Raw genomic sequence first — 23,398 nt, forward strand, 5'->3', positions numbered from 1 at the left:
AAAATATGTCCATTATATGTATTTTGAAAGTATCGTATTTGTCTGAAAGTTTTTATCAACTCCCTCAAAGGACAGAGGAAAATAGAACATAAATAAGTCTCAGATATTGATGTGAAATAGTTTTCTGGGTTGGTATCACTTCAACTTGAGACAGATGTTGCCTGGGAACTGAGAACCAGGAGAAAGATTCTCACTTACTAATGACATAATCTTCTTATCTTCCACCCTTGCCTTCAGGTGGTCTCTGCATCTAGAGAAACTGGTCTGAAAATTCATAATCCTAGTTGTGATATCAGAGTTAATAAATATTTTCATAGGAATGTTTAAGCAGAAAAGATAAAGGTGGCCAGGATTTGGTGATATTAGTAATGGACAACAAATAGATAAAGTAAGAGTCATTAAATTACTTTAACATGACAGTTAACTTCTTAGAAAGTATAAAAGCAGAAAAAAATTGAGTATGACTGTAACTAGATCTTGTACTAAAGGCCTACTTTTCTCTGCAACCAGAGCAACCTACTTCAAATAGAATGAGATTTCAACCATGATCAAATATTGCATTTTTACATTAAATCAACTACACTAAAAAACCATTCCCAAGTTTTTTCAAATATTCTAACACTATTGAAAATTCACAAAGTTCAGTTTGTTTAAATTCAAAGGTCATTCAGGTTTTTTAATTCTTTTTTCTGTCATTAAATTTGTCAAAATATGACTCTGAAATAGAAGATCAACAGATTTGAAAAATACAGAAGGTTTTGCTTTGTGTTCTGTCCTCATAGAATTTGAATATAAGTACAGAAATGAACTATGAAGGTCAACTCTGTGTTGATGAAAGTATATTACAAGTGTCACATTTAGTTTTGCATTTGGTATCAGTCTGAGTTACCAAATTTTTGCTATTTTATATATTTTTTTAATTTTACATTTTTACTTCATTCTTAATCAGAGAAAGACAAGGAAAAACCTGTGTAAAAGGCAATAAGTCATTAGCAGGATACTGATTTCTAATGTGGGAGTTTCAGGTTTGAGATGCTGTTCACTTGTTCCCAGATTCCAGCCAAAAATGTTTAAAATAATTAGGATGTTGAATATTTGTCTGTCCGGTGTTGAACAAAAAATATATCATTAATATTAATAATTTGTCATTCTAAAAGTTTTCTTTTCTCTAAAAATCAAAGGAATGGAAGATACAATGATAAACTAGATTCTTTACTGAAATATCTTTTAATTTGATAATGTAAGATCCTAATCTGTGGCCATTTTATTCTTTCTATTGTTAGGAAAGAAACTGAGAACATACAACCTGGGACATACAAATAATGATAATTATAATTATTAGCTTTCATTAGATTCTTCGCTGAAATGTCTCTGAATTTGATAACATAAGGTCCTAATCTGTGGCCATTTTATTCTTTCTGCTGTTAGGAAAGAAACTGAGAGAGAAGTCAGTGCTATCTTATCCTGTAAATGAGAAACAGGTGAAAAAAAACCTTGTTGAGTTCTTTCTGCCTGTTTGATGGTGATGTTGGATTGTTCCATAGCAGTAAAATCTATATGGATGAGGTTGTTTCTGGTTTCTTTTACACAAACATACGGCAAGTTTTTACTGAAAACCACACTTTCATTATTATACTTTCATGCTAGCCAAACTAATTTTTGTTCATTTTGAGATTAAATTTTTAGGATAATGGTTTTATAAAATCCTGCTGTATTAGAACCTTTCTTTCTCTCCTTCCACTGATTTTAAAATGCAGTCAAAAAGGACTATCTTTCAGAATCTTTCCTGTAATATATATACAAGTTGTTTGTAGCTGTGTAATTTACTGAAATTGTGGAGCTTTTTTTCTTCAGCCTTACTGTTTGCTCCATAGTCTTCTAGGAATAGATAGCGGTCTTACACATTTGCAATTGCTGTCGTGTTATGTTCTAATTACTGTTAATTTATTCTTATTTTCTAAAGTTTGGAATCGATATCAACAGTCTTTTCCAACCTAAGCAATTCTATAAAATACCTTCTCTGCATCTGCAGAAGTTATTTCCTTGTACTAGAGCACCTGAGAAAATGTAGTTTATATAAAATTCTGTAGAATTCTGTAGAATTTTATATAGGTATATTCCTAAAGTCACTTTAACACCATATTATGTGGATGGGAGAATGGACTATGCTATTCACAATGAGATCATGACTCAGAAAAGATAATATAAAACCAGAATGGCCATTATGCCCTTGGAGTGGAGCAGAGAGAAGGGTGGGAGGACTTCTAAGTGAATCTGAATTGCAAAAAGACTGATATGTAAGAATTATGGACAGAAATTCAGAACAAACAGCAAGTTGTCTTCTCCATAGATCAGCTGTATCCTATAAAAATAGTAATGTTAATTGATATTCTCCTAGTGTAATTCTAGCTACTTCCCTTCATGGCCAGTAGATCTCTCAGCAGGTACATGCCGGAATCAATTCCCTTATTGTTTGCCTAAATTCACCTCACAGCATCTGTCTCAAATCCCATCTGATCTCTAGCCTTATACAACCTGAAGTTCACCTTCAGAGTTCTTTGCAGTTCTTAACTTCCCTTGTGTTTCAGTGCTCAGGTCTCTTAGGTCTTATCCTCTGAAGTATCTGTACCCATTTTGGATGGAATAGCATTAATTTTCCTCAGAGCAGCTTGTACAGATTTGTGCTGAAAACAGTGTAGATAACACAGGGATATTTTTGTTATTCCTGAGCAGTACTTACACAGATTCAAGACCTGCTCTTCATCTCACACTGTCCCATCAGAGAGTAGGTTGAAGGTGCACAAGAATTTCAGTGGGAACACAGCTGGAACAGTTGACCCCAAGTATCCAAAGGGATATTCCACACCATAGAGTGTCATACTCAGCAATGAAAACTCTGAGGGTGGAGAAGGTTTGCAGGGACTGCTGTTGCTTGGGACTGGTTGAACATTGGTCAGCTGGTGGTGAGCAACTGGGTTTGGTTAGATTTTTTTATCACTTGTTTTTCTTGGGTTTATTTTATTATATTTTTTAGGACCTGAGGGAGGGTTCTCCCCTTTTTTTTTTATTAGCCAACTCAACATATGAGTTTTTACAGTTCTGTTGTTGCAATTCTCTCTCCCATCTCACTTCAGGGTGAAAAGTAAGCAAGTATTTGTGTGTGCTTAACTGCTTACTGTGTTTAAAACACAGTATTAATTCCATTATACATGTAAGTTTCTTTCACTTTCAGCTCTATACATTCTCTCCTTCTTCTTTTAGCACTTGATTGCATTGTTTCCTTTTTTCTGATCATCTTTCAAACTTTCCTTGTGTACCCTTTTGCGGAGACTTCCATTGTGGATTGTTCTCCAGCTGTTGTGACTTAAAATCAGTTAGCAAAAAAATTATTCCTATTTAAACTCTAAATTAAAAGAAGATGACACAAAAATATAATGGTAACCATTATTTCATTTTGTAGAATTGCTTTATTTGTTTGACTGTTGGTCTGGATTACTAAAGATTCTGCTCACATGCTGCTACAAGGTTTCCTGCAGTGCTTTATAATGAATGTGCTGATAATACAGTGTAGTTTTCTGAATAACTAGCTCTTTTTAAATGTGTAATCTAGGCCAACAAATGGGAACACATTTTTTATTAACAAGTTGATAATTTCTTAATAATATTCTAATACATATTTGTTTATTTCATGTTCATAACAGTTCATCTATAGATAATTCACAGATACTTTCAAACTCATAGCTAACAGTTAAAATTTGATTAGTTTCAATTATCGCCACAGTTTTATATCTGCATGAAGAGGTTACGCAACAGTCAATGCAATCGAAAATTTTGATCTGTGTATTTTAGGAGATGAGTAGGCCTCACTTAAATTCTTTATATTTTCCATGTGATCTTCAATTTACTTCAGTATGTATTCCAGTATTTGCTTTTAGATTTATTCATGGTGGCTAGTTTCTTCCCTGATAATACTGATCTGAAGCACCCTCAAAAATTTTATTCTCAAATGTAACCCCTTTCTGCTTTAGAAAGCCACATAGGATTCATATTTCAGTACAGTACTATGCCTTTTCTCTAGCTCTTTTTAAATAACTGGTATACAAAGCTCTTATGCCTACTCATAAGACCATTTCTATTCTTAACAAAACGTGAAGGTTTGATTCTGTTTAAAAACAGTCATTATAAGCAAAATTTTAATTATATTTAAAGATAAATTTTAACTTTAGCAAATCTTTAAGTTTTATTATGAATATAATCATCATATGTGCAAGCAGGGGCATGAGTATAATGGTTCCAAAAATGGTTTAATTGAACATAATTATTATTTCGTAATTGTTTTCATGAATGTTATAACCTTTTAGATACTATTGTAAAAAGCATCTATCTCAACAACTGTCAGGAACTTTTGAAAATATTCTGCATTTTTTTTATCAGTGTGTTTAACAGTAGTCATATGGGAACCACCACCCCGTGTGGTCCGAAGAACAAATCACCATATGGCCTGCTGCCTCACGTAAGGTCTTCTGCTTTTCTTATAACTGACAGTTCATTGTTGCTTTATTGCAGTCACGTTTCTTGTTTTTTTAAGTACTCCATCAAATTTATGTGAATGACATTGGGTTCCCATGGCATTATCTGGACTGCTTTTAAGTTTTCTACTGTTTTAATGCTGTTTATAGCTTCATGCAAGTATTTTGATATTAAGGAAGTAATCCGTGTCTGAAGACCTGTTGGAAAGGAAGCACTTTGCCGCATTCACAAAATTCTAAGAAATTGTCAATGACTAGATTACATGATTATAAAGACAACAAAGAGAGTTAAATAACATCTTGCATTTTAATTATGAGACAGCCTCAGAATTGAAATGTAACATGTATTGATTCCTCAATTCTGTTTTAACTGATACAGTGGGACTCCCCTTTCTACTTGATCTTGAGAGTGTAGAAATACTGCAACCAAACTGGCTTCAGTTTCTTTACGTGTAGAGCTGCAATTTCAGGCCTGAAAGCATGAAAATGCTGTTTAAACTTATTCTCTGACTTAGTTCTTTCTGAGCTGTGTACCTATTTTCCATCACTCATCCCAAAAAACTTTTATTTTCTCCTCACTAAGTTGGAAGATTAAGTAATGTGACAAAGTTCACGATGGAGATAGAGGAAATTAAGCAAATCTTGCATGTATTAACCTGTAAATTTTGAGTGTTCCTTGTAAGGGCATCTTAAAAGTCACTGATTTAAAATAGGTCTCATTTCTGTGAGTGACCAGGATTCACAAATACCCAGCTTGACTCTCTGTTATTTTTTTCCCCAGTAACACACATACTGTCAGAAATGAAGAATTTGCTTTCTGTGTCTTCTTTTTATCTCCAGAGATTTGACCCTCCACTTTTGAAACATGAGAAATAGAGGAATAATGTTCAAAATAGAATGGTAAAGCATATAGCTAAAATAGAGAAAACATTATCTAATGTCTACAACATATTTCCTCAACAGCCAGGGTGCCAGCTTGAGATAGCTCTTACTGGGAGGCAGCAGAACTATTCTGGGCTCTGAAAAGATTCTGCATTTTTTCATAATGTTAATAAATTCTGAAAATAGATTGATTACAACAGTGTCTTGTCTGGGCAGTACTTGGCTTTGTACAAAGCATTTATTTTAGGAAGGAAAGAGAGGGTGAGGTTGTATTAGGAAAGAGTAAGTGTCTAGTGGTGTTACAAAAGAAAAATTCCAAAGCCTTTGTAATTTAGTTGTGAGATACAGTGCAACTGTTAAACCCCAAAGCAACATCAACTGATGTGAAGATCCCTGCAGCCACAGTATTTCTTGCAATAATTTGAGTAATTACTCACAAGCTCTATACACACCTGGAAACTCAAAGTGCTACTCAATTCACTTCCCATGAGCAGCTTTCACTGACTATTCCTTATGCTGCAGTTGTAAAACAAACAAACAAAACGTGTAAGGAGATAAGCTTGTGAATTGTAGCCACTACTGTAACTTAATGGCTCTGTCTTGAACCAGTGCCTTAGAAAGAGAGTTTGAAGCTATCACCTTCTCTTCTGGATAAAACATAAAACTAAACCTAAATAAAACTGAACTAATTACCATAAAACTAAACTAATTACATTATCCGTTGCTTGGCTTTTGAGCAGTAGAAACTGACCAAAACCTGAGCTCTTGCAGTTAATTCTGCATAGCTATATAAATTGTGAAATTTCTGGTTTAATACCAACAGCACTCGCTTAAATTGTTTTGTACTGCACTTGTTTTGCCTCTTAGATAGTTGCGTTTTGAATTCTCAGAGGGATTTTTGATTGAGTGCTTGTCCATGACAATTTGCATTCTAATGTTTTTAAGGGAAAGAAATAATTTGAAATGTAAGAGTGATGTTATATAACATTCAGGTATGCTAACCCATTTTCAAGATGAAAATTGAACCTGAAGTAAAGTCCTTAATTGGCCCTTCTGTTTATCCAGTACTACTGAAATTAGGTATAGTTCAGTCTTTTTTTTTTCATTTTTTTTTCAGCAAAGAAAGCTCTCTTGTTACATTTTCTCCCTATTTTTCTCATTATAAGCATTGTTTTAGTCTCCTCTACACTATTACTTTATGCTCCTGTAAGTTAATTTAGGGGACTGACTAGCACTGAACACATTTTGTTGTGGGATAATTGGTTGGCCTTGCATCAACTCTGCTCTTCTTTCTGTCATCCAGAAAACTTCATTTACTTTGCATGGCTGTGCTAAGGGTTGCCTTTGTGGCCAAAAAAAAATAAAATTAAAAAAATTAAAAGGGTGTGGTAGAAACACATAGAGATGTAGCTATGTATAAAAATATGCCTATGTAAGGATAAATTTGGAAAGACTGGGTCAAAATGTGACTTATAAGTACAAAAAAGGTTATAAAACTTTGTAAGGCAAAGGTTTTGGAAAAATATTAGATTTAAGAAAATATTTAATGTCTTGTGTGATATTATTGAGGTGAGCATATAACAAGTGCCTGAAAAGAAGATGTATTCAGTGATCTATTAATCTTCACAAAAAAAATTAATTAGAAGCCTATATTTAATAATAAAAAAGAAAAATAGAGGTAAGAATAATTGAAAATGAATTAACACAAATGTAAGTTTTATATTTATTGTATCCTGATATCCTGGAAGTGGTTAAGTTACTAGGAACTGTTAATGTTGGAGAACTTGCAGGGTAGATGGCTTGAAAAGGGTCAACATTGCACCTAGCTGGGGCTTAGAGCAGACTATAAAGTAAGTACATTTGATACATTATCCTGGTGTTGAAGCAGGAAGTCAAAATAAAAAAAATGTACAAATGCAATAGGAACGTATGTATGACATAATAATATTTCCACTCCACTTAATTGTGGATGGGGCATTTTGTTTGCATTTGGATGCTGGAGAAGTTTTGATCAATATGAAAGTTCTGATAATACAAAAAAAATGCCGGTGAAATTCCCGAAGGTTTATAGTGTTAGTTGTAACACTAAAGGCTGAGATCAGTGGTTTTCATTCTCACTGTAGGTGAGACAAGAAGTTGTGGTTTCTATTTCCTGCTTTAGAACACTGTGAATATGATATTAAGAGCAATAGAACAATGGAAAAATAACGCCATGGATGCTTTTTGCTAATATTTTCTAGAAGTAACTAGAGGGTAAGCAGGTAGAGGGATGTCTGAAGATCCTTGATTCTATTTCAGTAAATTAGTGTGTGTGTTAGATGATTAGTTGAATTCTCCTGAAATCCTGTATTTGTAGGATATTAATAAAGAAATGTAAATGGCATTACTTTGGGGATGTGGATGTTGAAAAAAACCTTGCATTCTGCTGACTCTAAACTTGCCATGTATAATCATTATCATTTTCTTAGCTACCATATTTCAAGCAAGTCTCTGTATGCTGTAGGCAAGACTAATTATATAGTATTGACTAATGTTTGTGTAAAATGTATTAGTACAATAGCAGCACAAAAATTTAATAATTACAGCAATATTGCATCATGGTGAATAAATGTGTTTTCATCTTTAGATTATCTCACTTTAATTTTCTTTCTTCCCTTACTACTTTTGCTACCTTTAACTCATAGTACCAAACTTTTTAAAATAGAAAAATATTATCATAATATAAAATGTTTTTAAATAAGAAGATAATTAAGTTTAGCTCTTTATGTTTATTAGTGATAGTTTTGGTCACTACTGGAGACTGGGCTAGGATATAAAATATTTTGGAAGACTTCATATTTTTACTGCAGATGTGTTTCTTAAAACCATTACACTCTCTTTCTTCCCTGAACTGCTTTCTATGATGTCTCATACAGATGTCTTCTTAAATGTCAGTAAATAATTTTTTTTCCCAAAAGTTTGCATATCTCTGGTTTCATTTAATTTTTTTTTATATTTCAAATTTGTAATATTTTTATTCTAGTCATCTTTGCTTCCATATATTGTATATTCATAATGTGCAGATGATACCAGCAGCCAGGTATTTCTATGTGGTCACTGCAGGCATTGACCATGTCTATACTCTTAGGTGGCAGTCCTAATAGCGTGTAGCCACATAGATGTGTGTGAAAGAAAGCTGCACTGTACTATCCAAGGCAGAGAGACTGCACTGAACTGCTGCATTCTTAGGCAGGAATAAGTTGTCTTTTACCTGATCCTGTGGAGACGTCTATGAGAGTCAGAGCAGGTGAACTGAATATGAATGAATCTTTGGAAATTTTTTTTATAGGAGACCTAGTTTGGTGAGGGAAAGGCTACAGTTACCTTAGAAGTGTAAAGATCCTTTTACTGTGTTTCATATGATGTGTTCATCTACTCTCTGTGAACCCACACATGACTTTTGAACAACTGGAAGTCATCGAACCAGGCAAGGGGTTATTGAGAATAACAGAATTAACTCAACCAGGTTGAGTCAGAAGGGACCTTTTACAGGTTGTCTAGTTCAATCCCCCTGTATGGGGAGGGACACCTTCCATTAGATCAAGATGCTCAAAGCCCCATCCAATCTGGTCTGTAACACTTTCAGGGATGGGGCATTCACAACTTCATAAGAGATGTGCTTCAACTCTGATTATCTTCTGGCCCTCCTTTGGCCTTGCTTCAGCATGTCCAGGTCTTTCTTATGTTGGGGGCCGCAGAGCAATATCCTAAACAGAAGACTTAAACTATATGTCTATTTTTTCCCCTCTCATATACTAAGACTTAACTACTGCTAGATGTTTCTAATACTGTCAATTCTACTGTTTCTGTATCTGTATTTGCAACATTATAAGCCAAGCTAAACTTCACCTTGTGTGCTTATAGCCAGTCTGTATGCCTTTATGGCTTGATAAATACAGTATATCAGAATCACTGTTCCATGAAAAGCTGACAAAACTGGAAAGCTCTATCACGTTACCAGCACTCATTCCACGAGCACCTGCATGCCATCACTTGTTTCTTTGTAGGAATTTGATAATGAGTGGATGACTTATCAGACAACCTATTGTATTCTCTCACTTCAGCTCACCCTTAGCAACATTTTCAATCTTGAAAGGTTAGAAGTTATAAAGGCTTCTAAGTAATTTTGTTCTCAGTGTTTAACATCCTGGCTGAGGGCTGGTTCACAAAGGGACACAAAGAGAAAAGAGTAAACCTCTAATAATTTAGTTGTTTAGTTAAAAAAAGCAACCTAATAATTCAGGAATCTGCAGGAATAGTCATTTATGAAAAATGTTTGAAATTTTCTGTTGACAGCAAGGAACATTCCACAACACTGATGGAAATCTTACCAGGTTTTGTTATTTTAGGTTAAGTAAGAAACAAAACTTACTAACTAGAAGGTGTTTGTTTACAGGTGCAAGAGACAAAAATTTTTAAAATTAGTTTGATTTTCTACTAGAGGGAATATTATCCTCTCTTAAACTTCTCTCAGAGCAGTAGAAATGAACTGGTTCTCATAAATTGTCCTATATTAATCTATAGAGTAGTCTTCATTTGCTTGCAAGTCTACTTCACTGTTAAATTGATTTCACTGTAAGAGTATTTTTCAGCCTACCTGTTTCTTTTCTTCATGTGTTCTCATTAATACATATTGAAAAGGGATAAAGGGAGGTACTCTGGGATATAATATACAGGATTTTCTTCAAATCCTTCTTACATTAATATTCAAGGGAAATGTTATTTTTTTTTTTACATAAGAAAAATATCAGGTTTTTTTTTTGGACAAGATTCCATTTTCTGTTAGTCTATTTCTGAAAGGTATTTTTGGTTGCTGTGGTAATGCATTTTCATGTATTACCACAACGCAACTACTAAAAAAACCCTGTAAGTAATTTAACCTCGTGTTTTGTTTTGTTTGGTTTTTTTTTTTGTCTTTCCAGAAATGAATTTCTTTTTTGCAAGAAATCATGATTATTTATTGATGCCGAAAGAAAATAGGCTGATGTTCTTCTGAGTGTTCTGAATAACATGTAAGTGTAATATGTTTACTGTAACACTGATTATGTGTTCAATTTAGGTAGTAATTATGATTTGATTTTAACAAAGAAACCATTGCTTAGAGATGTTTCTTTGTTTTTTCACAACAGTATATAAGCTATGGTGACAGATTGTCTGAGATAATACCTTTCGGAAGGTATTCTAATCCCCTTGTTTTACTTGGAACATTAATATTTATCAGAATCTAATGATCATTCATAAGCTTCACAGAGGAAAGTTCATAGCAACAAAAGTCAAAATAATGGTAATTGATAAGCAAAGCTCTAAAAAAATTATACAGGGCCTACCTGGTCAGCAAAATGACCGGATATTAGATAAAGGTCTTTATTTGTTAACCTCTCCCAAAATAGCAGTATCGTGACCTTTTCCAGTAGAAACTGTGAAAACACAACTATACAATGGCTGACAGAAGTGTAAACTCTGATTAAAATCTTCAGTTTGGAGGAGACACTAAGTAATATTAATGACCTTCTCAGATTTAATGTGCTAGTACAGAAGAGAAGGCAAAAAGGCCATTCGTTCTTTCCCACAGCAATGTGTGCAGAGCACTGTCGGTCTTCAGTAACAATATTGTTTTGGATATTGCTAGTGGCATAACATCCTTAATTTTTTTTCTCTTTCTGTTTGATTTCATTGCCATAAACATTTCTTGCCCCATGAAAGCACAGTTCTTGAGACTGATGTTGGATCTCCGAGCATCTATTCTACATTTGAAAGGCTTATTGATTCAGCTTTGTTCATGATGTTGTTTCAGTCTTTTCTGTGCACAGACATTTGTGGAGACAATTTATGGGTGCCAGTGTTTGAACACCTGTCATTCAAACAGTCATGCACTCACACAGAAAAAGGATTTTGAGCATCCTGTTATTCAGTGTTTTCAGTAGGATTCCTGTCACTGTTTTTAGAAAAGCTCCAGTCCACGGGTAGTAATTATATCAGTGTGTGAGGTGGTGTGTCTAGTCAGAGCCTAAATGGGAGGTTTGACACACAGCCAGTCAACTTGGCTTGGTTCAGGTGAACTTTCCAACAAGTCTAAAAAATAAATTATTTAATAAAAGATGGTATTTTTTGCAAATAAGTTATCAATTGAAGGAAAGAGGGGTTTGAATCTGTCTATTGAACTGAAGAGTAAGGCAGTGGTTCTCAAACTGGGATATAAATGCTATACAATGGGAACTGCAGAGTGTATGTGTTCTCTGCTGAAAGTCTGACAACAAAAACCTGCAAAAATGGACCTCTAGTCGAAAAAATCAGAGGTATGGTGTTAAAATTCTTGTTCTATCCGGGAAGTTGACACAGATGTTTCTAATACTCTATTCAGGATTAGACTGCGGGGGAAATAAAATCACCAGGCATCCCTTACCAACACCTATATAGGTTTTTTTTTTGTTCATAAATACTCTAAGTGTCATGATCATAGGATTTAAGATCAAATTCTTCATTGTTAGGGAAAGAAAATAGATTTTTCATTACTGCATTGTGAAGATGAATTCTTTTACTTGATGTGCTCATTAGATTTTGTGATAGAAGAGATCAATTTGAAATAAAAATTGAATGTCTTAGTACCATTTTATTATCCAGATTAAAAGTTAGATTGCAGTTGACTTAGTATGAATGTGTGCCTATTGGCTGTAGCTGATAAGGAAGCTTCAGCTTTCTGTATGTGACATCCTATCATTTACATTTTCTGCTATTAGAACCCTTATAATTTTATGATACCCAGTTCTTCTCCATGCTTTTTGGAAGGGACTCCTAGCCCTGTTGCTGTAAAAGGGAAAGATATGCTACACACAGTGCTAGTTTATTTATACATACCCCGGACTAGTACCTAACAAGGTAACTAAACACATGTACAGCATGTGTTTGGTTTTCAGCACATTCAGCAATCAAAGGTATTTTGGCAGTAGTAGGATGGTGTCGGTACTGATGAGAACTGATCTGCATTTTTTTGGAATTTTATTTCACAATAGAAGATGCAGATTGGTGGAAAATAAAATATCTGTCCTCAGTCTTTCATCCCAACTGGCCCCCCTGAGAATTTTTAGGAATACCAGTGCCTTTCCGCTAAGGGACAAGCTAATTAAACACAGTTCTATTACGGAAGTTGTCTGCTGCAAAGTCTAGAGAGTAGAAATTGGGCTGTGCTCCTAGTTGTGGTGTTTTGGTGCTAGGAGCAGCCCTGGGACAGGGAGGCCTGAAGGCCTGAAAGATGGGATTGGGGTTGGAGCTGGAATTTATTGCTGTGTGATTTGTGTGTGGGGAAATTAATTATCTGAGTTGCGCTGATAATAATCCAGGTATATATTATTTTAAAGGGATTTTATGTGGATATTATTCTTCAGCTGAAAACACTTTTTGGGAATGATTGATTTAATTATTTCTCTCATTAGAGAACTGGCTTCTAACTAGAAGCATTTTATACTGTGTAGTTACTTGAGGCACTGCTATTTTCAATTCAACAGAAAATGGCTCTAAGTAAGAGCATAGAAATGACTGACATTGTGTTAGGGGACTGCGTATCACAAAATGCACAGCTTCAGCTTGCATGCAAAAACACCATTTAGCTGTGATAATAGAAATTAGATTTCAATCAGTATGCTCTTTGTTATTAATCCATTTTTCTCCTTTCATGTGAAGAGGTCCTAATAACACGTTAGACAAATCACACTCTTTAAAAACTGATTTGAAATAAAAACACTTTTGAAGCCTTGTAATTTCGGGCATGCATTTTGTAATAATAATATGTTTCCTTGCTGCTAATGTATTGATGCGTACTTGTAAGTGTGCACAATGTTGTTCTTTTATTTTTGGTCCAAGCTTATTATTAGGAACGAAATTGTTCTTCCAATTTAAGCAAATTTGTGAGGAAACTGTGGCAGGTACACTAAGAACACTAAATTTGAAGACCTAACAAAGACCTTAAATTATAAGTGGTGATTATTAATATTGTAGAGTTGAAGTACTAAGAGTAACCTTTACCTTTGGGGTAAAAGTGGTGTTTTTTCTAGTAGTTGTAAACTTTTAATGCTTCATAAGTTTCAATTACTGTCTGAAGTTGAGGAATTTGTAGTGTGTGCACCTAAGCAACACTTCTGTGCTATGCATCTGCATAGCAGAACTCTCATATTGATTAGGTTGCTATTAGAGCCTCAACTGTACATCTTTATGAAGCTTCATTCTAACAGACATTTTTTGTGATACACAGAAAGACACTGATATATGAGGGCTTCTGATCAGCTACTGTGATTAACTTTTTGGTTTCTAGGGCCAGCTTAAAGAACAAAAGACTTATTGTCAAGATGCTGAGAAATTACTGCTAATTTAGTAACATTTCTTAGTTTCTTCTGCTGATTTTGGTTTAGTAATTTTTATCTATATACCTTTATAATACACCCTTTTAGAGGGAAGGAGAAAAAACAACCTTATTGTTTTTGCAGTAGTTTATCTTGTTGAATTATAGTCAGAGATCCATTACTTTATAGTCTGGAAACTTCAGCACTATTCTTGTTTCATAAAGGAGCATCAGTTTGGTTCGGTGGCAATGACTCCTCCATAGTTAGTGTCTGTCTACATCTAATGCTCATAGCTTCTGTGTGGCCAACTTGGATTAATGCTTTTATCAGCTGCATTTGTCTAATACTGGAGCACTGTGTCTAGTTCTGGGCTCCCCAGTTCAAGAAACATGACAAACTACTTAAGAGGGTTCAGTGGAAGGCTCAAAGATGATGAGGGGACTGGAGCATCTCTCTATTGAGGAAAGGGTGGGGGAGTTTGGCCTGTTTAGCATGGAGAAGAGAAAACTGAGAGGGAATCATATCAATTCATTCAAATATCTTCAGGGCAGGTGTCAAGAGGATGCAGCCAGAGCCTTCTCAGTGGTGCCCAATGATAGGGTAAATGGCAACAGCACAAACTGAAATACAAGAAGTTCCATCTGAATATGAAGGAAATTTCTTCATGTTGAGGGTGACTGAGCACTGCAACAGGCTGCTCAGAGAAGCCGTTGAGTCTCCTTTTTTGGAGATATTTAAAACCCACCTGGACGCATTGCTGTGCAACCTGCTTCAGGTAAACCTAATTTAGCAGGGGAGTTGGACTAGATGACCTCCAGAGGTCCCTTTCAACCCTAAACAGTTTGGGATGCTATGATACTAGACTCTAAAACAATTTTTCAGTAAAACCTATAGCCACTAAAATGTTACTCAAAAATGCACTAAAAATGATCATTGATTAAGGGCAAAGTGTATCGCTTTCAGTGGATTCTGTGAAGTTTATAAAAATGTCAAAAATAATAGCATTGTATTTTTTGAGATTGAAAATTTTGTTTTTTGAAATTGAAATTAATTTTTGAAATTGATTTTTTTTTTGTTTTCTGTTTGTTTTGTTTTTCTCATCCAAAATAAACAGGACAGCATTATTGGTGAGCACCACAAAAGAAATTACACAGATTACAATCATTTACATGGTGATGATCTCTGTGGAGTATTGAGAGTGAAAACATTAATTTTTCAAGCAGAGGTACAGTTTCTTTTCCAAGAATGTTACTAAAGGAATCTATCTGAAGAAGGGGAGCTTTTCCATCTCGTCAAGCATTATTAATATCTTGCTTTTGTCTTACCACTGTAACTGCTTATCTTGGCCTCCTCGTCATAGGAGACCTCAGCTGGAGCTGCATGGTCTTTGCTGTCCACTGACTCTGTTTTCCGATAAAACTTTATTCATATATTTTGTGATTTTACATAAAAACTTTTATATTTATGCAAAGATAGCGTGGCTTCTTTCAGGCATTTATAGGGTTTTACACAAAACACTTCTAATTTCTATTTCCTTCCCCCAAACGGCACGTTTCTCTCCAGTCGTCTTACCATCATGCATTGCCAAGGAGGGTGCCAAAGGAACAGCTTCACTTTCTTTTACAGTCTTAGCAGTGACTGAGCTTAGTCAGGATTCAGTGAAGAGAACATGAGATTCATGCAGGAGACTCAATTATCCTTCTTTATGGGAGGACAGAAGTTGACTTCTCTAGAAGCTCTTTCCAAATGAGTTTTTAAGACAGATAAGATGAATTGTCTCATAGAACTCAATATCTTTTTCCTATTAATTTTAAGGAAAGTTGACATGACTTTTTCAGACTTATGCAACATACTTGAGATATTTAAATTTAAACTGGAAATCCCATTCTTTGTGGAATGCAAATTTACCTTGATGGACTGACAATACTTAAGTCAGTCAATATAAGAAATCTTTCCTACCTTGTGATGTTCTACCAGAACACTTAGTTTTCCAAATTTTGCCTATGGTGTTAAGTATTTTGCCATCTTGTATACAGCATGGGAAAGAATTTTGAGAGATGGTTTTTCCTTTGTCCTTCAAGGTATAAACTGTGGAAAAAATCATCACATTCTATCATGACATGATAATTATTCCCAGAGAGTGACAGTACTAGCTATGCAGAGCTAGTTTGAAATTGAATCTCTTCAAATATGTGCTGTCAGTTAGGTGCCTGTAATGCTGTGTGACATCATCTCTGTGTTACTTCAATCAGGTAGTTTTTCTGTGTTTTGTTTTTCCCCATAATTTTTTACTTTCTTGTAGAGTGATACCAATGATCTTCTTGATAGTCGGCCTCTTGGTCTACTAATTCTCTTGCTCTGAATTTGTATGCAAAGTCAGGTCTGGGAGTATGCAATTACCAGTGGCAACGTATAAAGCTTTTGGAGGCATTTTACTGGTATTGCTGTTATAGAAAGAAAACATACTTCATTTTCTCAGCCCTTTATGCAGGTCACTTAAAATATATAATTTTCAGCAACTTGCTGAGGGAATTTGCAAATTTTTCCAGTTGTTTTTCCCCATCCACCATTTAAACTGAATCCTTTTAAACTTAATACAGCAAAACTAATGGTCAGAATATTTTATTCCTCTTGTACGCTCACCATGATCTAATCTAGTTATGTCTATGGGTAAAAGAAAAACATTCAGGTGATGGAAAAATGTGACACTTTAAGCATGTTCTCTGTATGGTTCTGTTAAAATACTCAGTGGCTTTCTGACAACCCCCCCCCATGCTTTCTAGATTACAAGAGTGCCTGGATATGTCTGTTGATGTATGGGGCTTATAAAAAATGGATTTGAAATGTTTCAAACATTAACGTCCCCAGAAAAATATAGTTAGTATTATTAGGTATCTGAGCTCCTTCCACACACCCAGAGCAGAAATTGAAAGAATAAAAAAGAAGTATTTGATTAGAGTATGTCAAGACCACATTCAATTCCATCTAGGTGTTATAAACATACATGTATATTAAACACAGCTATTTATGTCTTTAAATTACATTAACTTTAATTCTATTAGTTAAAAATATTTAAATTTCTTAGATACTGTCATCCTCAGCGACCCTGTACACTGTGTATTATGTATACCATGAATCACATGTTAAATACAACCCTAATCACAAAAATATAAGGTCTACCGAATCATTTGTATACTTTCAATTATCAGACTACAACAAAAATTATCAGCAACAAAAGTTGCTTTGTTGTCAATTTGAAGATCCCTTTGGAACAGAAATCAGATTATGTCCTGTGCATCACCAGTTTATGGTCTTGGAATTTAAAATGTTTCTGGTAGATATGGTATGGTTGATACTGATCGAACTAAAGCTTCTTAAGTTATACCCTAAATGTTGACAAATATCAAGTTTTTTTGCAATGTCCATAGAGCTTTGATAAACTTACATGTAGCCACTTCCTGAAGATGAAAAATAAAAAACATGTGATCCAATGTTATTCTCCATTACTGCCCTTTAAAATGCCAGAACAATAATTCTAGGTTTGAATTTACTCAAATTGGAGTGTCCTTGGTTTTGCAGAAAGGCTTGAAGGAATATTTAGCTGTTAACTCTTTTCATTATATGGTCCTGTTTTGGACCAAAGAATTAAAAGCTTTCATGGGTGACTGAAAAATAGGAAAATACTATGTTTTTGTATGTAATTGTTATGGGCTCTTTTTCTGTTAAACAGAGAGGTTTCCTTGGTACAGACTCAGATGTGGTTTGCTAGAGAATTTGCCATACTTCCCTTGTTTTTAGAGTTGTTATTTGCCCTGGCTAGAGCAGAGGTGCAGCTGGCAGCTTGGCCCTAGCACAGGTAGCAGCTGTCCATGCACAGTGTGTTAGCTGAAAGGTTACAGTTTGTTTTGGAGGTGAGGTGTGTGCCAACACAACACACATGATGAAATGATCTTGTTTTGAAGGAAAATTTTGGTAGAAAGTATTACAGTACTTTGAACTTTCTGCACCAAAGCAGCGTGAGAGAGTTGCATTTCTCTCCAGTACTAAAAAGTGGTTTGAAATTCCCCAGTTTTGAGGTATTGATATCAAAACAATTGCTGCATGCTTTTTTGTTGCTGCTGTTTTACTGGCATCCTGCCAGTCCTTATCTTTGTTGAAGTTTCAACCTGCTACAATTCTTCTGTTTGATAAATGTTCCAAACTGCTTTATTAAAAGAAAAACCTGATGCTCTTGTGAATCTTTTGAACCATATCCTGGATTCGTTGAAAGTTGACCAAAGGGGTAGGATTTATATGGTAAAATTGTATCTATGGTGTGAAAAATGGATACCAAGATTTTCAGCCATGGTTTTCTTTTCTAGGAAGCTGCATTATGCCTGAGAATAAACTCCAGCTCTACTTTATGTATTTATTTTGTGACCATAGTAACTATTCCTAATGTTTTCCTCATAAAAATGAAGGTAAATATATGATAGTAGAGTTTGACACTTGCTATGCAGTTATTTTTCTAGTAGATCTGCTTTCCTTAAGGATAAGATGCCAGGCTGTGATTTATCTATATATCTATCTACATGACCTAAATATCGATGTCATAGAGTTCTGGTATTCATTGCCAGTTTTGTTAGAGAACTGTTAGTTCTGTAAATGGAAATATTTCAAATGTAAGGAAAGAGTAATTAAACTTGGATAATGCTGTTTGACTAAAATAAAACTAAGCTAATTTTTTCACTAAACTCAATTCCAAATCTATTCAGAGTTCTGAAATGTTAATTTACCGATATCCTAACCACCACACAAATACTCAGTCCTGTTTGACACTCAGTTCTGTTTTCTTTTGTAGGATAGATACTACCTGGAATCAAAAGTATCTCTCTCTCTTTTTTCATTCTCAGTTCTGGTGCTCTGTATGTGTATATTTGATCTTATTATTTAAGGCAGCATGTCTTGTGATTTGAGAAAATAAAAGTTTCAATTATGGTATTGGCATGACCACATACTTCTACCTGAAGAAGCCATATGCTTTCCTTGCATTGACTTCCACTGTAATGAGGATTGTAGGAGAGGAAAATAAGAGCTAGTAAAAATGCATGTTATGAGAAATATCACCTACGTAACTTCATTTGTAATAATAAAATAAATTCTGGTGAAGAAATTTTCTTACTAGGTGATGTGGTTAAAAATACATGGTAAAGCACAGACAGTTGGGTAATGAATAGAGCATATGACATAAATAAAACACATAGTTCTCTAACTTATCTTCTTGCATTTATGTCCATAAATATATGGTTTAATATACAGAGAAAGTCGAATGTGCATTAAAATAGGAAATACCTGACATTTCACAAGGTGATTAGCACAAAAGAATTAATTACTATAAATTGCTTTAATAAGCACGCATTTTTTGTAGAAAGTCACCCCAATTTGGATGCTGGCACCTACATAAGCTTAGAGTGCATTATGCTCTGCATTGGTATCTACTGCATATGCTATGGATCTGAAGTCATGGTGGGACCTGTGACTAGAGTAATCTGTGGGTGCTCTATCAGGTAGTATGAAGGATACAGTTATTTCCACCCTGTGCACATTTGAGATGAATCAGAGCAGCAGTGTGTCTTTAGACATCTCTGCTGTTGCACCATGGACCTGACAATGGATCACTTCCATTCTCCAAAACACAATCAAAATGCTCTCGACAAGAGAATGGGAGAGCTGCCGCAAGCTCTCTCAAGGCACTAAAGAAAACCAATTCTTGGAAACCTCCTTGGCTGAGCCCAGAGTAGAAAACCTTAGTAGCATTTTTGATAGAAGTCTGCAAAAGTCCTTTTCAAAAAGCCTGTGATTTTGGAGTGAGTCAGTAATAATGGAGGGACAGAATGTGTTTTTACATCATAAGGGACAGTTGGCAAGGACACCCTTTTGGGCACAGAGAGCTGCATTAGGTGAAGGAGCTGATCAAAACCAGGTAACAGTTCCAGAGATACAGAGTGAGCTGTTCTACCATTCTGATCTGAATTGTGGGAGGCAGACATCTGAATGCAGGTGTAATCCTCGATGATATCTGTTAGATATTCCTATACCCTTCTCTTGTTTTTTCTCAACCTAAGTTCCATTTTCTCTATTAAAAATGTTTCATAAAAACAGCTATTTTTCTGTGAGTTTTGAGTGATTTGATTGGGGAAAAAAAAGGTTAAAAATTTTAAATAACCTCAGAAAAATGGATGTTGAAGTAATCCTTTTGAGAATGCTGTGATTTTTCCTAAGGGAATAATTGTGTTTCATAGTCCTATAAGACAAAACTATCACTTAGCAAAAGATGGGATTTTATACAAGCTTCATGGTCATGGCATCTCTATTAGAAAGTACTTAGATTATTTTCTATTTCAAATGCTCTTAACTTGGATAAATGCCCATGTTTCATGCTCCAATTACTGTATGTCTTTTAATGTTAATATCTTAGTAAAAAAATTCGTAAAAATATACTGGTGTAAAACTGGTGAATGTGCTACTTAATTTATATTTCCTAAATGAAAAATAGAAAATATAAAAGAAAACACCTCTTGTTTTCCTGTCACTGTATTAGTACCATTTGAAGCCACTTTTCAAGCTTCCACAGAAGCATTAAGCCAGAGACATGGAAAAGGGATCAGAATTACGAGCAGCAAGCCCCGACTTCCTGCAGTTTCTGTGCCCTTTCTGCCAAGCCAGAGCAAATGTTTATTTGTTACTCCTCAATGCACGTTATGAATCAGCAGCAAAAAGGAGGACAGATACAGAAAGATGTCATTCAGGGTGAGCCAGAGTGATATTTTTGTAGTCCTTGTATTATGCCTTCTACTTTCTTGATGTTATTGTCCTCGTAGGTCCTAAAGCACTTTAAGGAGCAAGACAAAATAGCTTTGGTAGCATACTGACTTAATTTTAATGTCATTAACTCCTCTTCCATCTCCTAGTAATTCTCACATGGTATTCTGAACATAATTTCTTCAATTCTATTTCATTTTCGTAAGCAGCTATCTTAAAGGCCAACAAAGTGCAAAAATCTCTCTTTCTAATAGGTGGAGCCAGAAGACACATACGACATAAACTGGACTGAAAAAGTCTATCCAGTGACACTAAGTGGCAGTCGTCCATTTAGAAAGATAAAACTCTGTTGATACAGTAATGAGGGAGATGTATTTCACGATATATCCAGAATGAAATCTGTTTATCTTCACTTCCTTTACTCCTTAGTCATAGTTTATGTTGTGTTTTCACTAATGAAAAGGCTTTGTAATCTTTTGCTCTGTTTGAACAGGGTAATTGATGTTGAGATCTGTGATATATTTACCCTCTTTAGAAAAAAAAAAGACAACCAACACTTCCCTGAAAATATTTAAGATTTGCAGAACTAAGACATACTTTACAGAGTGTAAGCTCCTTATCTTTACTGACAATTTGTCTATATTCCTGGTTTGTGTAATACTTCCCAGATGATAATTCTTTGTCAAACCCTATCAGTTGGCTTGATATTATCCAAAGAAGACTTTATGTTTCTTGCCATGATGGCATTTTAGGATCTATCTTTTGATATATTTTGTTCTGTCCATTCTTTTACTGCTAGAACACAGGAAGTGTTTCCTTCACATAGAAAAAATCCCAAAAAACACCTTTAAAAGCATTCATGTTCTTTTTGAACATGAATGTTCATGCGTGCTTCCCCATAATCAGAATCAGCATTTCTTGAGTTTAAACGTAGCTTTTTGGGCTTGTGGTTGGACTTTTCCAGTCTAAATGATTCTATGATTGTTCAGCTTACAGTTGCCAATTCTGTCAGAGTCAGGTGGTGTTTTAAGGCAAAGAAGGACTGCAGATGAAACCCGTGATTTTGTGTTGGGGATACTATACCCCCCCAGTGTCCTGAATTCTGCTGGCAGCACAGCTGTACTAACTGCCCCAAGAATTTGCTTGTATACAGCATAGGAAGAAAGATGCATCATCAATCATGTGTGTAATATTCCTTAACATGTGAAAAAACTTCCTTTATTAAAAGAAGTCTTCATACCTGCTTAAATATACTGCATCAAGGTAACTTGGTGGACCGAAACATGGATGTTATTTCCCAGAAAAAAAAAAAAAAAGGAAAGAAAAAGCAGCAGTATAGTTAGAAAGTCAAAGTTAATGGAAGATTCTGTGAGTCCAGAGAACTTTGTCACAGGTACAAAAAGATTCAAAGAAACCTGAGAAAGAGATGGTAGAAGTAATTAAATATATTTAAGGGAAAGAATTTGTATCTGTCGATATATTGACAAATTGGCACACTAATTTATCCATAAAATAATAGAGGGATGGTGGGATGATCATATGTACTAATAGATTAGATTGTCCCATCTCTTAAATTTTCAGAACTGGATATATGCAAAGGACCTTCACTGAAAAAAAAGCTTACAGAAATAAATCTTACAGAAACTTACAGAAATAAAACTCCAAATGAAAGCTTGAAGTATACAACAAGAAAAGAAATAACAACAAAGAATTTTTGTAGAACATGGTATCTGGCTCTGAAGAAATAGTGTAAGATAAATAAATTGCAGTTTTTACCAAGAGGGATAATATTACTTTTGAAATGAAAAATTAAAGAGCTGACAGCAGCATTTCTTTCCTGGTAAGGCTTGCTGGGCTCCAGAGCCCTACCCTTAGGAGAACTTTGGTTTTACATACAGAGGCTATTGAATGAGAGCCTGATTTTTCACAGGACAGATGTAAGGCTTGTCTCCTACTGTTGGGAAAAATCCATAAAACTCAATTTTTCCCTCTTGAGGGGTTTTCTTCCATGCTGCCTTGTGTATAGCTTCTGAGAAAATCAGAACAACTACTTTAGTGAATACAAACGTTCCAGCAAGCTTCATTGTTGTTACTTTTTAGGTCAAGGAGAATAAAATGAAGAGGGGTACTAACAGTAAAAGTCTCACTGAAAGATCACAGAGAATGAGGGAATGTAGTCTGAATACTACAAAAGTAAAAAGCTAGGTACCATTTGCAAATCACAGTTGTTTAATTACAAAATTAATCAGCCTATTGTCTTTGCACATACTCAGTAAACTTTGCAGTGTATCAAGAAAGCTACAGCACCTTCACATCAAGCACTTATAAAGGGGAAAAATTGTCTGACATTCTGGTAAGGTAGCCTGCATATATTCTTATGAACCAAAAAAAGAAAAAAAAGGGTGTGTGCTTCTTTAGAGAGAGAGAGAGATCTAGATGCAGCAAAAAGTAACTATTACAATACTGGTAGGTGGCAAGACACAGGAACAAGTCACGATGTAAATTTATATTTTTTTCTTTTATTTCTTAATTTAGCTTTTTATGCAAAGTTATGAGATGCTGACAGTTAACTTCAGAAGTCTTTTTCATTTCATCTTTGAAATGTTCGTGTTTTGCTAATGTAATGAAAAAAAAATTGTGAAGTTTGCAAATGAATAACTCTACTTAAATTTCTTCAGTGGTGCAAAAAGTTGTCAAACACAGACCTTTCAAGATTATTGTGCTGAAAACCAAACAGCATTCAGCAGTTATATCACGGCTTCAAAGATTTTTCTCTTTTAAAAAGCCTGCATGTATTTTGTGCATATGCAAATA

General features: G+C 34.7%; 1 protein-coding gene across 4 annotated transcripts in view; it reads left to right on the forward strand.

Annotated features, from left to right (window-relative positions):
• The window catches only part of LRRC4C (leucine rich repeat containing 4C), a 496,561-nt gene that overhangs the window by 196,263 nt on the left and 276,900 nt on the right, over window positions 1-23,398 (forward strand). Inside the window, exon 2 of one of the 4 annotated variants that reach the window (XM_017812506.1) lies at window positions 10,373-10,462. The exons of the other annotated variants lie outside the window; for them this stretch is intronic. The gene's annotated coding sequence lies outside the window, so the exon portion shown is untranslated. The remainder of the gene's footprint in view (window positions 1-10,372; window positions 10,463-23,398) is intronic. 4 annotated transcript variants of the gene reach the window in all.

Source organism: Lepidothrix coronata, unplaced genomic scaffold, assembly GCF_001604755.1.
Source record: "Lepidothrix coronata isolate B3197 unplaced genomic scaffold, Lepidothrix_coronata-1.0 Scaffold1, whole genome shotgun sequence".
Lineage (NCBI taxonomy): Eukaryota > Metazoa > Chordata > Aves > Passeriformes > Pipridae > Lepidothrix > Lepidothrix coronata.